This window comes from Trachypithecus francoisi, unplaced genomic scaffold (genome assembly GCF_009764315.1).
Source record: "Trachypithecus francoisi isolate TF-2019V2 unplaced genomic scaffold, Tfra_2.0 Lachesis_group10, whole genome shotgun sequence".
NCBI lineage: Eukaryota > Metazoa > Chordata > Mammalia > Primates > Cercopithecidae > Trachypithecus > Trachypithecus francoisi.
The window spans coordinates 27929656-27943226 of record NW_022681455.1 but is presented as its reverse complement, the minus strand read 5'-3'; the positions used below and the strand labels follow the sequence as shown (position 1 = coordinate 27943226).

Below are 13571 nucleotides of genomic sequence, written 5' to 3'. Positions count from 1 at the left end.
GAAGGCAGGGGACAGTGCTACGCAGCTGTCTTACAACAGGTAAAATTAGAACCACTTGACTCAGCTTCTTCCGATTCTCACACAGTTCCCTGCCATTCCTATTCAGCTATCGTCTCACTCAATCTGCTTTTTACGTATTGCTATAATTTTAACCTTGGTATTGTGCTTTTTGTTTTTGTTTGTTTGTTTTGATCTTTTGGTTTTTGTTTCTTAGATTTTACTTCACATTGAAAAATCTACCCATCTTGCATACGCAGCTGCTTCATTAGTTGTGACTACTGCACAGCATGAAGTGTATACCCAGCTACTCTGATGACAGACATGCGGGTTGCTTCAACTTTGTTACCCCATATCACTACAATGATTAGTCTCATTTAATCCACTAGAATGATAAGCTGAAATGTCATTGAGGGACATTCCTAGAAGTGGGATTACTGGGTTCTAGACAAAAAGCTACGCAAAAATAAAAACTCACTTAATACCTGTACAGCAAAATCTAAGATCTATATTTTTAAGAATTAAATCCTACTTTTATTCCATGTAGAAATCATACATATAATATTTTTCTCGTGATAAATCAGAGGAAGGACATCTAACTCACAATGCTCTGAGGAAACCTCCCAGGGAAGATTCTTGAGGTATATCTAAAATTTGAGTAAACTTGTGGTGAAGAAGAAGGGAAGGTATTTTGAGCGGACAGAAAATTTAAGTTTAACAAGTTATTTACTGTTAATTAACATTTCTTTTACTTTAATGATCTAGCAAAATTGTCTGCAATGTGATAATATTTTGTGGGGCTGTCTTCTTCAGAGTTTCAAAGTAAAGTAGAAAAACTTGTTTTATAGAATCTGATGGCAGATTATTCTGCATGTGGGGGAGATCAGTGAATTTCCCAGTAATTCTGTCCCCAGAAAAACCCCAGAACTCCAACTATGCCCGTCCTGACAATTGACACTCTTAGCTTGTCATCATGTCTTTCCTCCTAGCGTTAGTATAGTTTCAAGTATCCTTTGTTTTTTATGAAGCAGGGTTCAATCTCTGCAGTAGAAGTGTAATTTTTGCCTTGGCCTACAACCTCATCTAGGTCAATCCGAGATCAGAGTTTTTTATTTGTATAGCATGATCTTTCAAGCATTATTCATGGCTAGAATACCTTACTATTTATTTATTTATTTATTTAATTTTTGAGATAGAGTTTCGCTGTTGTTGGCCAGGCTGGAGTTCATTGGTGCGGTCTTGGCTCACTGCAACCTCCGCCTCCAGGGTTCAAGCGATTCTCCTGCCTCAGCCTCCGAAATAGCTGGGATTACAAGTGCCTGCCACCATGCCAGGCTAATTTTTGTATTTTTAGTAGAGATGGGGTTTCACCATGTTGGCCAGGCTGGTCTCAAACTCCTGATCTCAGTTGATCCATCAGCCTCAGCCTCCCAAAGTGCTGGGATTACAAGCGTGAGCCACCACACCCAGCCACTTTTTATTCTTCTAGAGTCTTCATGGATTGCCTGATTTTGCTTCACAGTTGCAACAGATAATCTAATACTGTGCAAGTGTGATATTGAGTATGGCCAGGATCCTGTTTTATTGTGCTCACCACAAAGAAATAAATCACGCTGCAGAGGGCAATTTGGCAGAATCCATCAACATTTCAAATGTATATATCATATGTCCCTTGATGTGCATTTCACATGTGTGCAAAGGATGCTTGCAGGCATAACAATTATGTTTAAATTATTCACTTGATATTATTTGTAATAGAAAGATTAAGAAAAAGCTATTTATCTTAGGTAATCAGTTAAATACATTATGCCATATATACAAAATAGAACAAAATGGAGTCTCTTATGTCTACTTCTTTCTACATAGACACAGTAACAGTCTGATCTCTCTTTTCCCCACACATAAGGAGGGGCCAGGCCCAGTGGCTCACGCCTATAATCCCAGCACTTTGAGACATCGAGATGGGCAGATCACCTGAGGTCAGGAGGTTGAGAGTAGCCTGCCTGGTCAACATGGTGAAATCCTGTCTCTACTAAAAATACAAAAAGTAGTCAGTCATAGTGGCAGGCTCCTGTAGTCCCAGCTACTCAGGAGGCTGAGGCAGGAGAATCTCTTGAACCAGGGAGGCAGAAGTTGCTGTGAGCTGAGATTGTGCAACTTCTAAATAAACAGAGGGGAGGACTGCCTGAGCCCAGGAAGTTGGGAGGTCAAGGCTGCATTGAGCCATGATTGTGCCACTGCACTCTCGCCTGGCCACGCCTGTAATCCCAGCACTTTGGGAGGCCAAGGAGGGTGGATCACAAGGTGAGGAGTTCAAGACCAGCCTGGCCAAGATGGTAAAACCCCATCTCTACTACAAATACAAAAATTACCTGGGTGTGGTGGCAGGTGCCTGTAATCCCAGCTACTTAGGAGGCTGAGGCAGAGAATTGCTTGAACCTGGGAGGCTGAGGTTGTAGTGAGCCGTGATTGTGCCCCTGGACAGCCTGAGCGACAGAGTGAGACTCTGTCTCAAAAAAAAAAAAAAAAAAAAAAGATAGACCCACATGGAATGTCTTTCCATGTTAATTGGATCTGTCAGTAGTGACCTGGACCTGTGAATCCAGGGTGCATACATGACTCAGGGAGTCAGATCCACAAGACACTCATGCTCTGATTCCAGCTTTTGGAATCCAGCCCTTGGAATCAAGAGTAGTGGCCTTGATTAGCTCCAGAACTTCACAAGGGATGTAGAGGAAATTCACCCCAGCTAGCACCTTCTCTAAGAATTTTCTGGGCCAAATTCAAACAAGTGAAACAACAGAAACTTGCTCCTTCAAATCTGTGAGTTTTGGATTTAGAGACTGGATTTTCTGTGAGGGAGCTGCAAACAAAATAGGTTTTTGTCTTTGTATTTCCTTATTAAAACAAATAACTTAATCATTTGGATAGACTTTACTGACACAGGTGAGGTGTAACCTGGGGATTATGGAAGGTGGATATGGAAGGAGAGAATTGCTTCCTTTATTATAGTGAAACTTTACATGACAATGATGGTTTAATGCAGTCTTAAAAGAAAATGGAGCCGGGTGTGGTGGCTCATGCATGTAATCCCAGCAGTCTGGAAGGATTGAAGCAGGCAGATCACCTGAGGTCAGGAGTTCGAGACCAGCCTGGCCAACATGGTGAAACCCCGGCTCTACTAAAAATGCAAACATTAGCCTGGCATAGTGGCAGGCACCTGTAATCCTGGCTACTCAGGAGGCTGAGGCAGGAGAAGAGCTTGAACCTGGGAGGCGGAGGTTGCAGTGAGCCGAGATTGTGCCATTGCACTCCAGCCTGGGGGACAAGAGCGAGACTTCCTCTGAAAAAAAAAAAAGAAAAAAGAAAATGAAAACTTTCGGCCGGGTGTGGTGGCTCACACCTGTAATCCCAGCACTTTGGGAAGCCGAGGTGGGTGGATTACGAGGTCAGGAGATCAAGACCAACCTGGCTAACACGGTCAAACCCCAGGTGTGGTGGCAGGTGCCTGTAGTCCCAGCTACTCGGGAGGCTGAGGCAGGAGAATGGTGTGATCCCAGGAGGCGGAGCTTACAGTGAGCCGAGATCATGCCACTGCACTCCAGCCTGGGCGACAGAGCGAGACCCTTTCTCAAAAAAGAAAAAAAAAGAAAACTTTCTTAGTTAAAACTGATCAGCTTACTTGATTAGAGCATCGTGCTCATAATGCCAATATTAGGGGTCCCTATAGAGGCCAGGCCAATATATAATTTTTTTTTCTTTTTGTCTGAGACAGTCTCACTCTGTCTCCCCAGAACGATCTTGGCTCACTGCAACCTCCGCCTCCCGGGTTAAAGCAATCTCCTGCCTCAGCCTCCCAAGTAGCTGGGACTACAAGAGACTACCACCACGTCCAGCTAACTATTTTTGTATTTTTAGTACAGACGGGGTTTCACCATATTGGCCAGGCTGGTCTTGAACTCCTGACCTTGTGATCTGCCTGCCTCGGCCTCCCAAAGTGCTGGGATTATAGGCACGAGCCACCGCACCCGGCCGGGATATAATTTCTTTAAAGCCTTGACAGTTTCTAAGTATCAGTTCACACATCCACATGAGGTTGCCACGTATCTATTTCTTGAACTCCTTTCTGTCATTCAGGGTAAAGAATGTCCAGTTCCCCACTTTGCTCAAAACGGAGCCCTGTTCCTTTTTCGAGATCCCCAAGGAAACTCTCTGCAGAAAACTGTTGACAAAGGTCTGCTCTCGAGACTCCAAGGAAGCCAGACTCACCTGCATTGCACAGATGGGATCCTGCACATTGGCACCTACTCGAGTAGGCACCACCTGGGCCTCTCAAAGCCTGCAGACAAACACAGAGTAAAAAGAAAGGGAGCAACCGGGCGCGGTGGCTCGTGCCTGTAATCCCAGCACTTTGGGAGGCTGAGGCAGGCGAATCATCTGAGGTCAGGAGTTCAAGACGAGCCTGGCCAACATGGCGAAAACTGGTCTCTTACTAATTATCTGGGCGTGGTGGCACGCGCCTGTAATCCCAGGAGGCTGAGGCAGGAAAATCGCTTGAACCCAGGAGGAGAAGGGTGCAGTGGGCCGAGATCGCTCCACTGCACTCCAGCCTTGGCAACAAGGTGAGACTCTGTCTAAAAAAAAAAAAAGTAAAGAGGGTAATGGATTCAGGGTTCAACAACATAGCTCAGGACAAAGAAGGGACAAAGGTTCCTGAGATGGCTGAAGATCAAGGAGAGAATACAAAAAGTCTTTCTGTGTTTATGCTTAATAATATGCAAAGATTCTATCAATTCAAACAGAGACTCACAGAAGCAACATGACAAAAAGAAAAGGCGTCATATTTTTTATCCAAAAACCTTTTGCTTGTTAGGCAAAATAGTAACCTCTACACGATAGAAAAATATACCCTGGAAGATCTCAGAATAGAAGGTGCTGGCCGGGCGCGCTGGCTCACGCCTGTAATCCCAGCACTTTGGGATGCCGAGGTAGGTGGATCACTTGAGATCAGGAGTTCAACAACAACCTGATCAACATGGTAAAAGTCCGTCTCTACTAAAAATACAAAAATTAGCCAGGCGTGGTGGCGGGCGCCTGTAATCCCAGTTATTCGGGAGGCTGAAACAGGAGAATCTCTTGAGCCCAGGAGGCAGAGGCTGCAGTGAGCCGTGATCGCGCCACTGCAATCCAGTCTGGGCAACAAAGTGGGAAACTCTGTCTCAAAAAAAAAAAAGGAGCTATGTCTATACAATACAGCTTCAGTGATTCGGTGCGTAGTGGCTCACGCCTCCAATCCCAACACTTTAGTTAGTTGAGGCAGAAGGATCACTTGAGCCAAGGAGTTAGAAGACAGTCCTGGAGTTAGAAGCCAGCCCTGGCAACACAGTAAAACCCCATCTCTACAAAAAAAAAAATTAAAAATTAGCCGGCCTTTAGTGGCTTACGCTGAGGCAGGAGGATTACTTGAGCCCAGGAGTTCAAGTGAGCTGATTACGCCACTGCCCTGCAGCCTGGACTACAAAGCAAGACCTTGCCTTCGCACTGGTTGAAGGGAGCGAGTCACAATAGTGGTTCCTTCTGTATAGTGATTGGAAAGGAACTTGGAGTGCTCTTGAGTTGCGTGCTGGTAGGCGGGGTTTATTCGGTTTGTGGAGAATCATCCAGGTGAATATTTATATATGAGAGGTTTTTTTTTTTTTTTTTTTTTTTTCTTGAGACGGAGTCTAGCTCTATCGCCCAGGCTGGAGTGCAGTGGCCGGATCTCAGCTCACTGCAAGCTCCGCCTCCGGGGTTCATGCCATTCTCCTGCCTCAGCCTCCCAGGTAGCTGGGACTACAGGCGCCGCCACCTCGCCCGGCTAGTTTTTTTTTGTAGTTTTTAGTAGAGACGGGGTTTCACCGTGTTAGCCAGGATGGTCTCGATCTCCTGACCTCGCGATCCGCCCATCTCGGCCTCCCAAAGTGCTAGGATTACAGGCTTGAGCCACCGCGCCGGAATTGGCTTATGCAACTGTGGACCTGGCTAGTAAGTGCTAAATCCATAGGGCAGGCTGTCAGGAAAAGCAGGCCATCAGAAAGTACAGGCTGGAAACAATATAGAAAATCAATGAAACCAAAAGTTGGTTATTTGAAAAGTTCACCAAAATTGACAAATATTTAGCTAAATAAACCAAGAAAAAAGAAGAGAGGGCCGGGCACAGTGGCTCACGCCTGTAATTGTAGCACTTTGGGAGACCAAGGTGGGCGATCACCTGAGGTCAGGAGTTCGAGACCAGCCTGGGCAACATGGCGAGATCCCCCTCTCTACTGAAAATACAAAAGTTAGCGGAGCACAGTGGCGGCGCCTGTAATCCCAGCTACTCAGGATACTGAGGCAGGAGAATCGTCTGAACCCAGGAGGCGGAGGTTGCAGTGAGCCGAAATCGCGCCACTGAAGTCTGGGCAACAGAGTGAGACTCTGTCTCAAAAAAAAAAAAAAAAATTAGGAGACTCAAAAGACTGAAATCAGAAATGAAAGTGGAGGCGTCTGCTCCATCTAAGCTGAACCGGAGGCGGGAAGCTCAGGACATAGCCGTTGATTGGCTGGCTGGGGCGCAGCTTGACGGCGTCGGGTTGACCAGCCACAGGCGGCATCTGGGTGAATGGTGCCTGTGTGAGAGGCTGGTGGCCCCAGGGTGCCGTGGACTTGGAAGTGGGAAATGGAGGCAGGAGCCCTCCCTACACTTCACCATAGGCTTCCTGATAGATTCCAGCATCATGATTACCTCCCAGATACTTTTTTTTTTTTTTTTTAATTTGGGTGGCTTTTCTTCATGGGCCAATTGTTTAAGAACTATGAGGTGCGTCAGTATGTTGCATGGGTGACCTTCTCTGTGATGTTTGCATTTTCTTGCACTATGTTTGAGCTCATCATGTTTGAAATCTTAGGAGTGTTGTATAGTCGCTCTCGTTATTTTCACTGGAAAATGAAACTGTGTAATTCTGCTGATCCTGGTTTTCATGGTGCGTTTTTACACTGGCTATTTTGTTGTGGGCAACATTGGACTACTTTTGTCTCCTCTGTCTTAGTGCATAAACAACGACTGCTTTTTTCCTGTCTCTTGTGGTTGACCTTTATCTATTTCTTCTGGAAACTAGGAGATTCCTTTCCCATTCTCAGCCCAAAACATGGGATCTTATCCATAGAACAGTTCATCAGCTGGGTTGGTGTGATTGGAGTTACTCTCACAGCTCTCCTTTCTGGATTTGGTGCTGTCTACTGCCCATACACTTTCATGTCTTACTTCCTCAGGAATGTGACTGACACAGATATTCTAGCCCTAGAATAGCAACTGCTCCAAACCATGGATATGATCATAACCAAAAAGAAAAGGATGGCAATGGCACAGAGACCAATGTTCCAGAAGGGGGGGGGTACATAACAAATCATCAGGATTCTGGGGAATGATAAAAGTATTACCACTTATTCAATAGGAAGTGGATGCTTTGGAAGAACTAAGCAGGCAGCTTTTTCTAGAAACAGCTGATCTGTATGTTACCAAGGAGAGAACAGAATACTCCAAAACCTTGAAAGGGAAATATTTTAATTTTCTGGGTTACTTTTTCTCTATTTACTGTGTTTGGAAATTTTTCATGGCAACAATCAATATTGTTTTTGATCGAGTTGGGAAAATGGATCCTGTCACGAGAGTCATTGAGATCACTGTGAATTATCTGGGAATCCAGTGTGATGTGAAGTTTTGGTCCCAACACATTTCCTCCATTCTTGTTGGAATAATCATTGCCACATCCATCAGAGGACTGCTGATCACTCATACCAAGTTATTTTATGCCATCTCTAGCAGTAAGTCCTCTAGTGTCAATGTCCTGCTATTAGCACAGATAATGGGCATGTACTTTGTCTCCTCTGTGCTGCTGATCCGAATGAATATGCCTCTAGAATACTGCACCATAATTACCGAAGTCCTTGGAGAACTGCAGTTCAATTTCTGTCACCATTGGTTTGATGTGATCTTCCTGGTCAGCACTCTCTCTAGCATAGCGTTTCTCTATTTGGCTCACAAACAGGCACCAGAGAAGCATATGACACCTTGAACTTAGGCCTACTACAGACTGTTAGAGGCCAGTGGTCTCAAAATTTAGATATGAGAGAGGAAAAAATGGAGGGGACAAGGGTCTAACATTTTATAAACAAACAAAATGCTGTGGTAGTGTTTTTTACCTCTGGCATCCTCTTTCCTACTCAAGTGATACTGTGATCATGAGTAGCATCAGCTAGAACATGAGAGGGAGAAGTAACTCAAGGCAATACTCAGCAGAGAGCATCCTATGTGGACCTGAGGCTAGTGCAATGGCAGAGAGGAACCAAAAAACTAGAAGGAAAAAATACACTGGAACTCTGGGGCAAGAGATGTCTATGGTAGCTGGGCCAAACACACAGGATATCCATTTTAAGTTTCATATGGAGGTGGTCATAGCTTTCCCTTGAGATTGACTGTCATTAAAATCAGAGATTGTAAGGAAAAAAATAAAGAGAAAGAAAGGGAAGGAAGGAAGGAAGGAAGGAAGGAAGGAAGGAAGGAAGGAAAAGGAAAGAAGAGACATTACAAATTTACAGAAATCAAAAGGATTATAAGAGAATACTGTGAGCAATTGTATGCTAGCAAATTGGATAATCTAGATGAAGTGGACAAGCGCCTAAAAACCATCTATTAAAATGTAATTACAAAGAAATAAAAAATCTGAATAGACCTGTAACTAGTAAGGATACTAACGCAGTACGATACAAAATTTCTCCACAAATTACTAGCAAACTAAAGTTAACAATATGTTTTTGGGTTTGTTTTTGTTTTTTGAGATGGAGTCTCGCTCTACCACCTGGGCTGGAGTGTAGTGGCGCAATCTTGGCTCACTGCAACCTCCACCTCCCAGATTCAAGCAATTCTCCTGTCTCAGCCTCCCGAGTAGCTGGGACTAAAGGCACACACTGCCACATCCGGTTAATTTTTTGTATTTTAGTAAAAACGGGGTTTCACTGTGTTGACCAAGCTGGTTGTGAACTCCTGAGCTCAGGCAATCCGCTGACTTGGCCTCCCAAAGTGCTAGGATTACAGGCGTGAGCCACCATGCCTGGCTAGCAATATGTTAAGAAGATTATACACTATGAAAAAGTAGGATTTATTCCTGGAATGTGAGGATAATTCAACATACAAATATCAGTCAATGTAATATATACCACATTAACAGAATGGAAAAAATTTACATAATCACCTCCATTGATACCGAAAAAGCATTTGACAAAATCCCACACCCTTTCGTGAAAAACAAACAAACAAAAAAAACCCACCCAATGAACTACAAATAGAAGAAAACTTCCTTAGCATCATAAAGGCTACTTATGATTAACCTTCAACTAACATCATATTCAATAGTGAAGGGGTGGCTCATGCCTATAATCCCGGCATTTTGGGAGTCGGAGGCAGGCAGGTCACCTGAGATCAGGAGTTGAAGCCAGCCTGGCCAACATGGCAAAACCCCATCACTATTGAAAATACAAAAAAATTAGCTGGGCATGGCGTGCCCCTGTAGTTCCAGCTACTCAGGAGGCTGAGGCATGAGAATCACTTGAACCTGGGAGGCAGAGGTTGCAGTGAGCTGAGATCTCACCACTATACTCGAGCCTGGGCGACAGAGTGAGACACCCTCTTAATTAAAAAAAAGAAAAGAAAAGAAAAAAGTAGTGAAAGACTAAAGCTTTTTTTCCAAGATCAGCAAAAGACAAAAATGCCCACATTCACCACACTATTCAGCATAGTGTTGTCAGTTCTAGCCACAGAAAGTAGGCAACAAAGTGAAATTAAAAGCATCCCAGCTGGCTCTGTGGCTCATGCCTGTAATCCTGACACTTTGGGAGGCTGAGGCAGGAGGATCACTTGTGCCAATTAGTTCGAGACCAGCCCAGGCAATATGGCCAAACCCCGTGTCTACCAAGAATACAAAAATTAGCTGGGTGTGGGTGGGAGGATCACTGGAGCCGGGGAAGTCAAGGCTGCGGGGAGCCATGATTGTGCCCCTGCACTCCAGCATGGGTAATCTCCTGTCTCAAAAAATAAATAAAATAAATTTAAAATATTAAAATTTAAAAAAGAAACTTTCATGCCAGTGTTTCACAACAGCATTATTGATTTTGGTTGATTCTACCTGTTGACTATTCAGAAAGCCTTAAAAGGAGTAAAATTTTGATACATGCTGATACATGATATATGAATAAAGAGTGAGAACATTATTCAAAGTGAAATAAGCCAAACATAAAGGACAAATATATGATTTCCACAATAGTAAAATTCATAGAGATAGAAAGAATAGTTACCAAGAGCTAGGAAAGTAGAGAGAAATGGGGAGTTATTATTGAAAGGATACAGAGTTTCAATTTTGGATGATAAAAAGTTCTGGAGATGGATAATGGAGATGGTTGCATGATGATGTGAATGTACTTAATTCTACTGAAATGTATACTTAAAACTAATTCAAATAACAAATTTTATGTTATGTGTATCTTACCACAATTTTTAAAAGGCCCTAAAAATATATAAGGATGTAAATTAAATGGTTTAGAAAAGTAAAGGGATAGGCCGGGCGCAGTGGTTCACGCCTGCAACCCCAGCACTTTGGGAGGCGGATCACGAGGTCAGGAGTTAGAGACCAGCCTGACCAATATGGTGAAACCACGTCTCTACTCAAAATACAAAAATTAGCCAGGCATGGTGGCGCACGCCTGTAGTCCCAGCTGCCTGGGAGGCTGAGGCAGAAGAATCGCTTGAACCCAAGAGGCAAAGGTTGCAGTGAGCTGAGATCACACCACTGCACTCCAGCTTGGGTGACAGAGAGAGAGAGAAAAAAAAAGAAAAGTAAAGGGATAAAGATATATTACACAAAGGTTAGGCTGGGTGTGGTGGCTCATACCTGTAATTCCAGAACATTGCAAGTCTGAGGCAGGTGGAACACTTGTGACCAGAAGTTCAAGACCGGCTTGGCCAAAATGGTGAAACCCTGTCTCTACTAAAAATACAAAAATTAGCCAGGTGTGGTGGCCCACCCCTATAGTCCCAGTTACTCAGGAGTCTGAGGCATGACAATTGTTTGAACCCAGGAGGCAGAGGCTGCTGTGAGCCAAAATCGCGCCACTACACTCCATTTATGAGAGTCTCAAAAAATAAATTAAATAAATTAAATAAAATAAAGTTAAAAACAACAACCCTCTCCCCCCAAAAAAAACCACAAATGCTAACCATAAAAAAGTTAACGTAAAACGTATGTATTAACATAAAGTGTAGATTTTAAGACAAGGAGTATTACCATAGGTAGAGACATGACATAATAAAAAAAAAAAAAGAGGCATTTCATACTGATAAAACAGAGACATTTTATAAAACAGAAACGTGTAAATGCTACATGTGTAGCATTCAATATATATTGTATATATTCAATAATATATAACAATACAAAATGACATGAAAACTTATGTTTACACAAAAATCTATCACAATTATTTGTAACACCTTTATTTACAATAGCAAAACACACTACTAAAATGTACCTCAATAGGTAGATGGTTAAAGAAACTGTGGTACATCCATACAATAAACAACTACTCAGCTATTAAAAGGCAGGAACTGTTGATACAACAAATTGGATGGATCTCAAGGGCATTAGACTGTGAAAAAGGCCAACCTTTTTTTTTTTTAAGACAGAATCTTGCTTTGTCACCCTGGAGTGCAGTGGCACCATCTCCACTCACTGCAACCTCTGCCTCCCGGGCTCAAGCAGTTCTCATGCCTCACCTTCCCGAGAAGCTGGGACTACAGGTGTGAGCCACCACGACCAGTTAGCCAATTTTGGTATTTTTAGTAGAGATAGGGTTTCACCATGTTGGTCAGGCTGGTCTTGCACTCCCGGCCTCATGTGATCCACCTGCCTCAGCCTTCCAGACTGCAGGGATTACAGGTGGCCTGTAATAGGCACCTGGCCTATTTCTGTAACATTCTAAAAACAAAATAAAAAACAGAGATTAAGAACACATTAGGCCTGGCACAGTGGTTCATGCCTGTAATCCCAGCACTTTGGGAGGCCAAGGTGGGTGGATCACCTGAAGTCAGGAGTTCAAGAACAGCCTGGCCAACATGGTAAAATCCTGTGCCTACTGAAAATACAAAAAATAGTCAGGTGTGGTGGCACGTGCCTGTAATCCCAGCTACTTGGGAGGCTGAGGCACGAAAATGGCTTGAACCCGGGAGGCAGAGGTTGCAGTGAGCCGAGGTTGCGCCACTGCACTCCAGCCTGGGCAACAGAGTGAGACTGTCTCAAAAAAAAAGAAAAAAAAAGAACATATTAGTTCTGTGGGGGTGGTTGGCATGGGAAGTGAGTGTAACTAATTAAGTGGTGACACCCACAGGGAAATCTTTGTGGTGATGAAACTTTTTTTCTGATTTCCAGTGATAGTTACACAAATCTACACATGATAAAATGACCTAGAACTACATACAAACATTGTACCAACGTCAGATTCTTGGGTTTAATATTGTACTATAGTTATATAAGATGTAGTCATCGGGGGGAACTAAGTTAAGGGTACAGGGAACTTCTCTTTGCTTTCTTTGTAATTGCCTGTAAATCTATAATTATTTCAAAATTAAAAATTTTAAAACCTGATAGTAGTGGGGCATGGTGGCCCGCACCAGTAATCCCAGCTACTCAGGAGGCTGAGGCAGGATAATCACTTGAACCTGGGAGGCAGGGGCTACAGTGAGTTGAGATTGCACCACTGTACTTTAGCCTGGGCAATAGAGTGAGATTCCATCTTAAAAAAAAAAAAAAAGTAATAAGAATGTTCTCTAATCAATATAGAATTAAACTAGAAATCAGTAACAGAAACAAAGGAAAATATCCCCAAATGCTTGGGAAAATAACATCACACTCCTTAACAACCTATGGGTTAAAGACAAATTACAAGAGAAATGAGAAAATAGTTTGAACTAAAAATAATAAAGTACAACATATCCAAACTTATTGATAGCTGCTAACACTGTTCTTGGAGAGAAAGCTGTGGATTTATATACATATAGTACCAGTTGGGCATGTAAGAAGCTACAAGTCATCACTAAGTCCTAAAAACAAGTAAAACCTGAACAAACTGAAAACCCAGCTCTTCTTATGTCTGTCAGAAAAAATGAGGTCACAGGGCAAGCCACTGCTTCCAAAATTGAAAAGACAAATACAGAGAATCACAACTTACCAGAGCAGAAACCCACAGAACAGACACCATGTGAACTAGTGCTGGAGCAGGGAAATCTGAACTCCAATTAGCAAATTGTTGGTGGCTCAACATTGCTGAGTCTAGGAGATAAAATCTCCAGAACTCAGTCATCTTCACCTCACAATTTTGTTAATTTTACCTCAGGAGCTTGACCAGATTGTCACAGTGAATATGGGAGAAAAATCCCCTCTACCTCTGGTAGCAGGTGGGCAAGAACCAGTTTGCAATAGGGCAAAGCATTTTGTTCTCTTAACAAGGTCTGC

General features: G+C 43.1%; 1 pseudogene; it reads left to right on the top strand.

The window, feature by feature from the left end:
- The first annotated feature begins 6738 nt into the window (after positions 1-6738).
- Positions 6739-8090, top strand: LOC117086845 (annotated as a pseudogene).
- The last annotated feature ends 5481 nt before the right edge of the window (positions 8091-13571 follow it).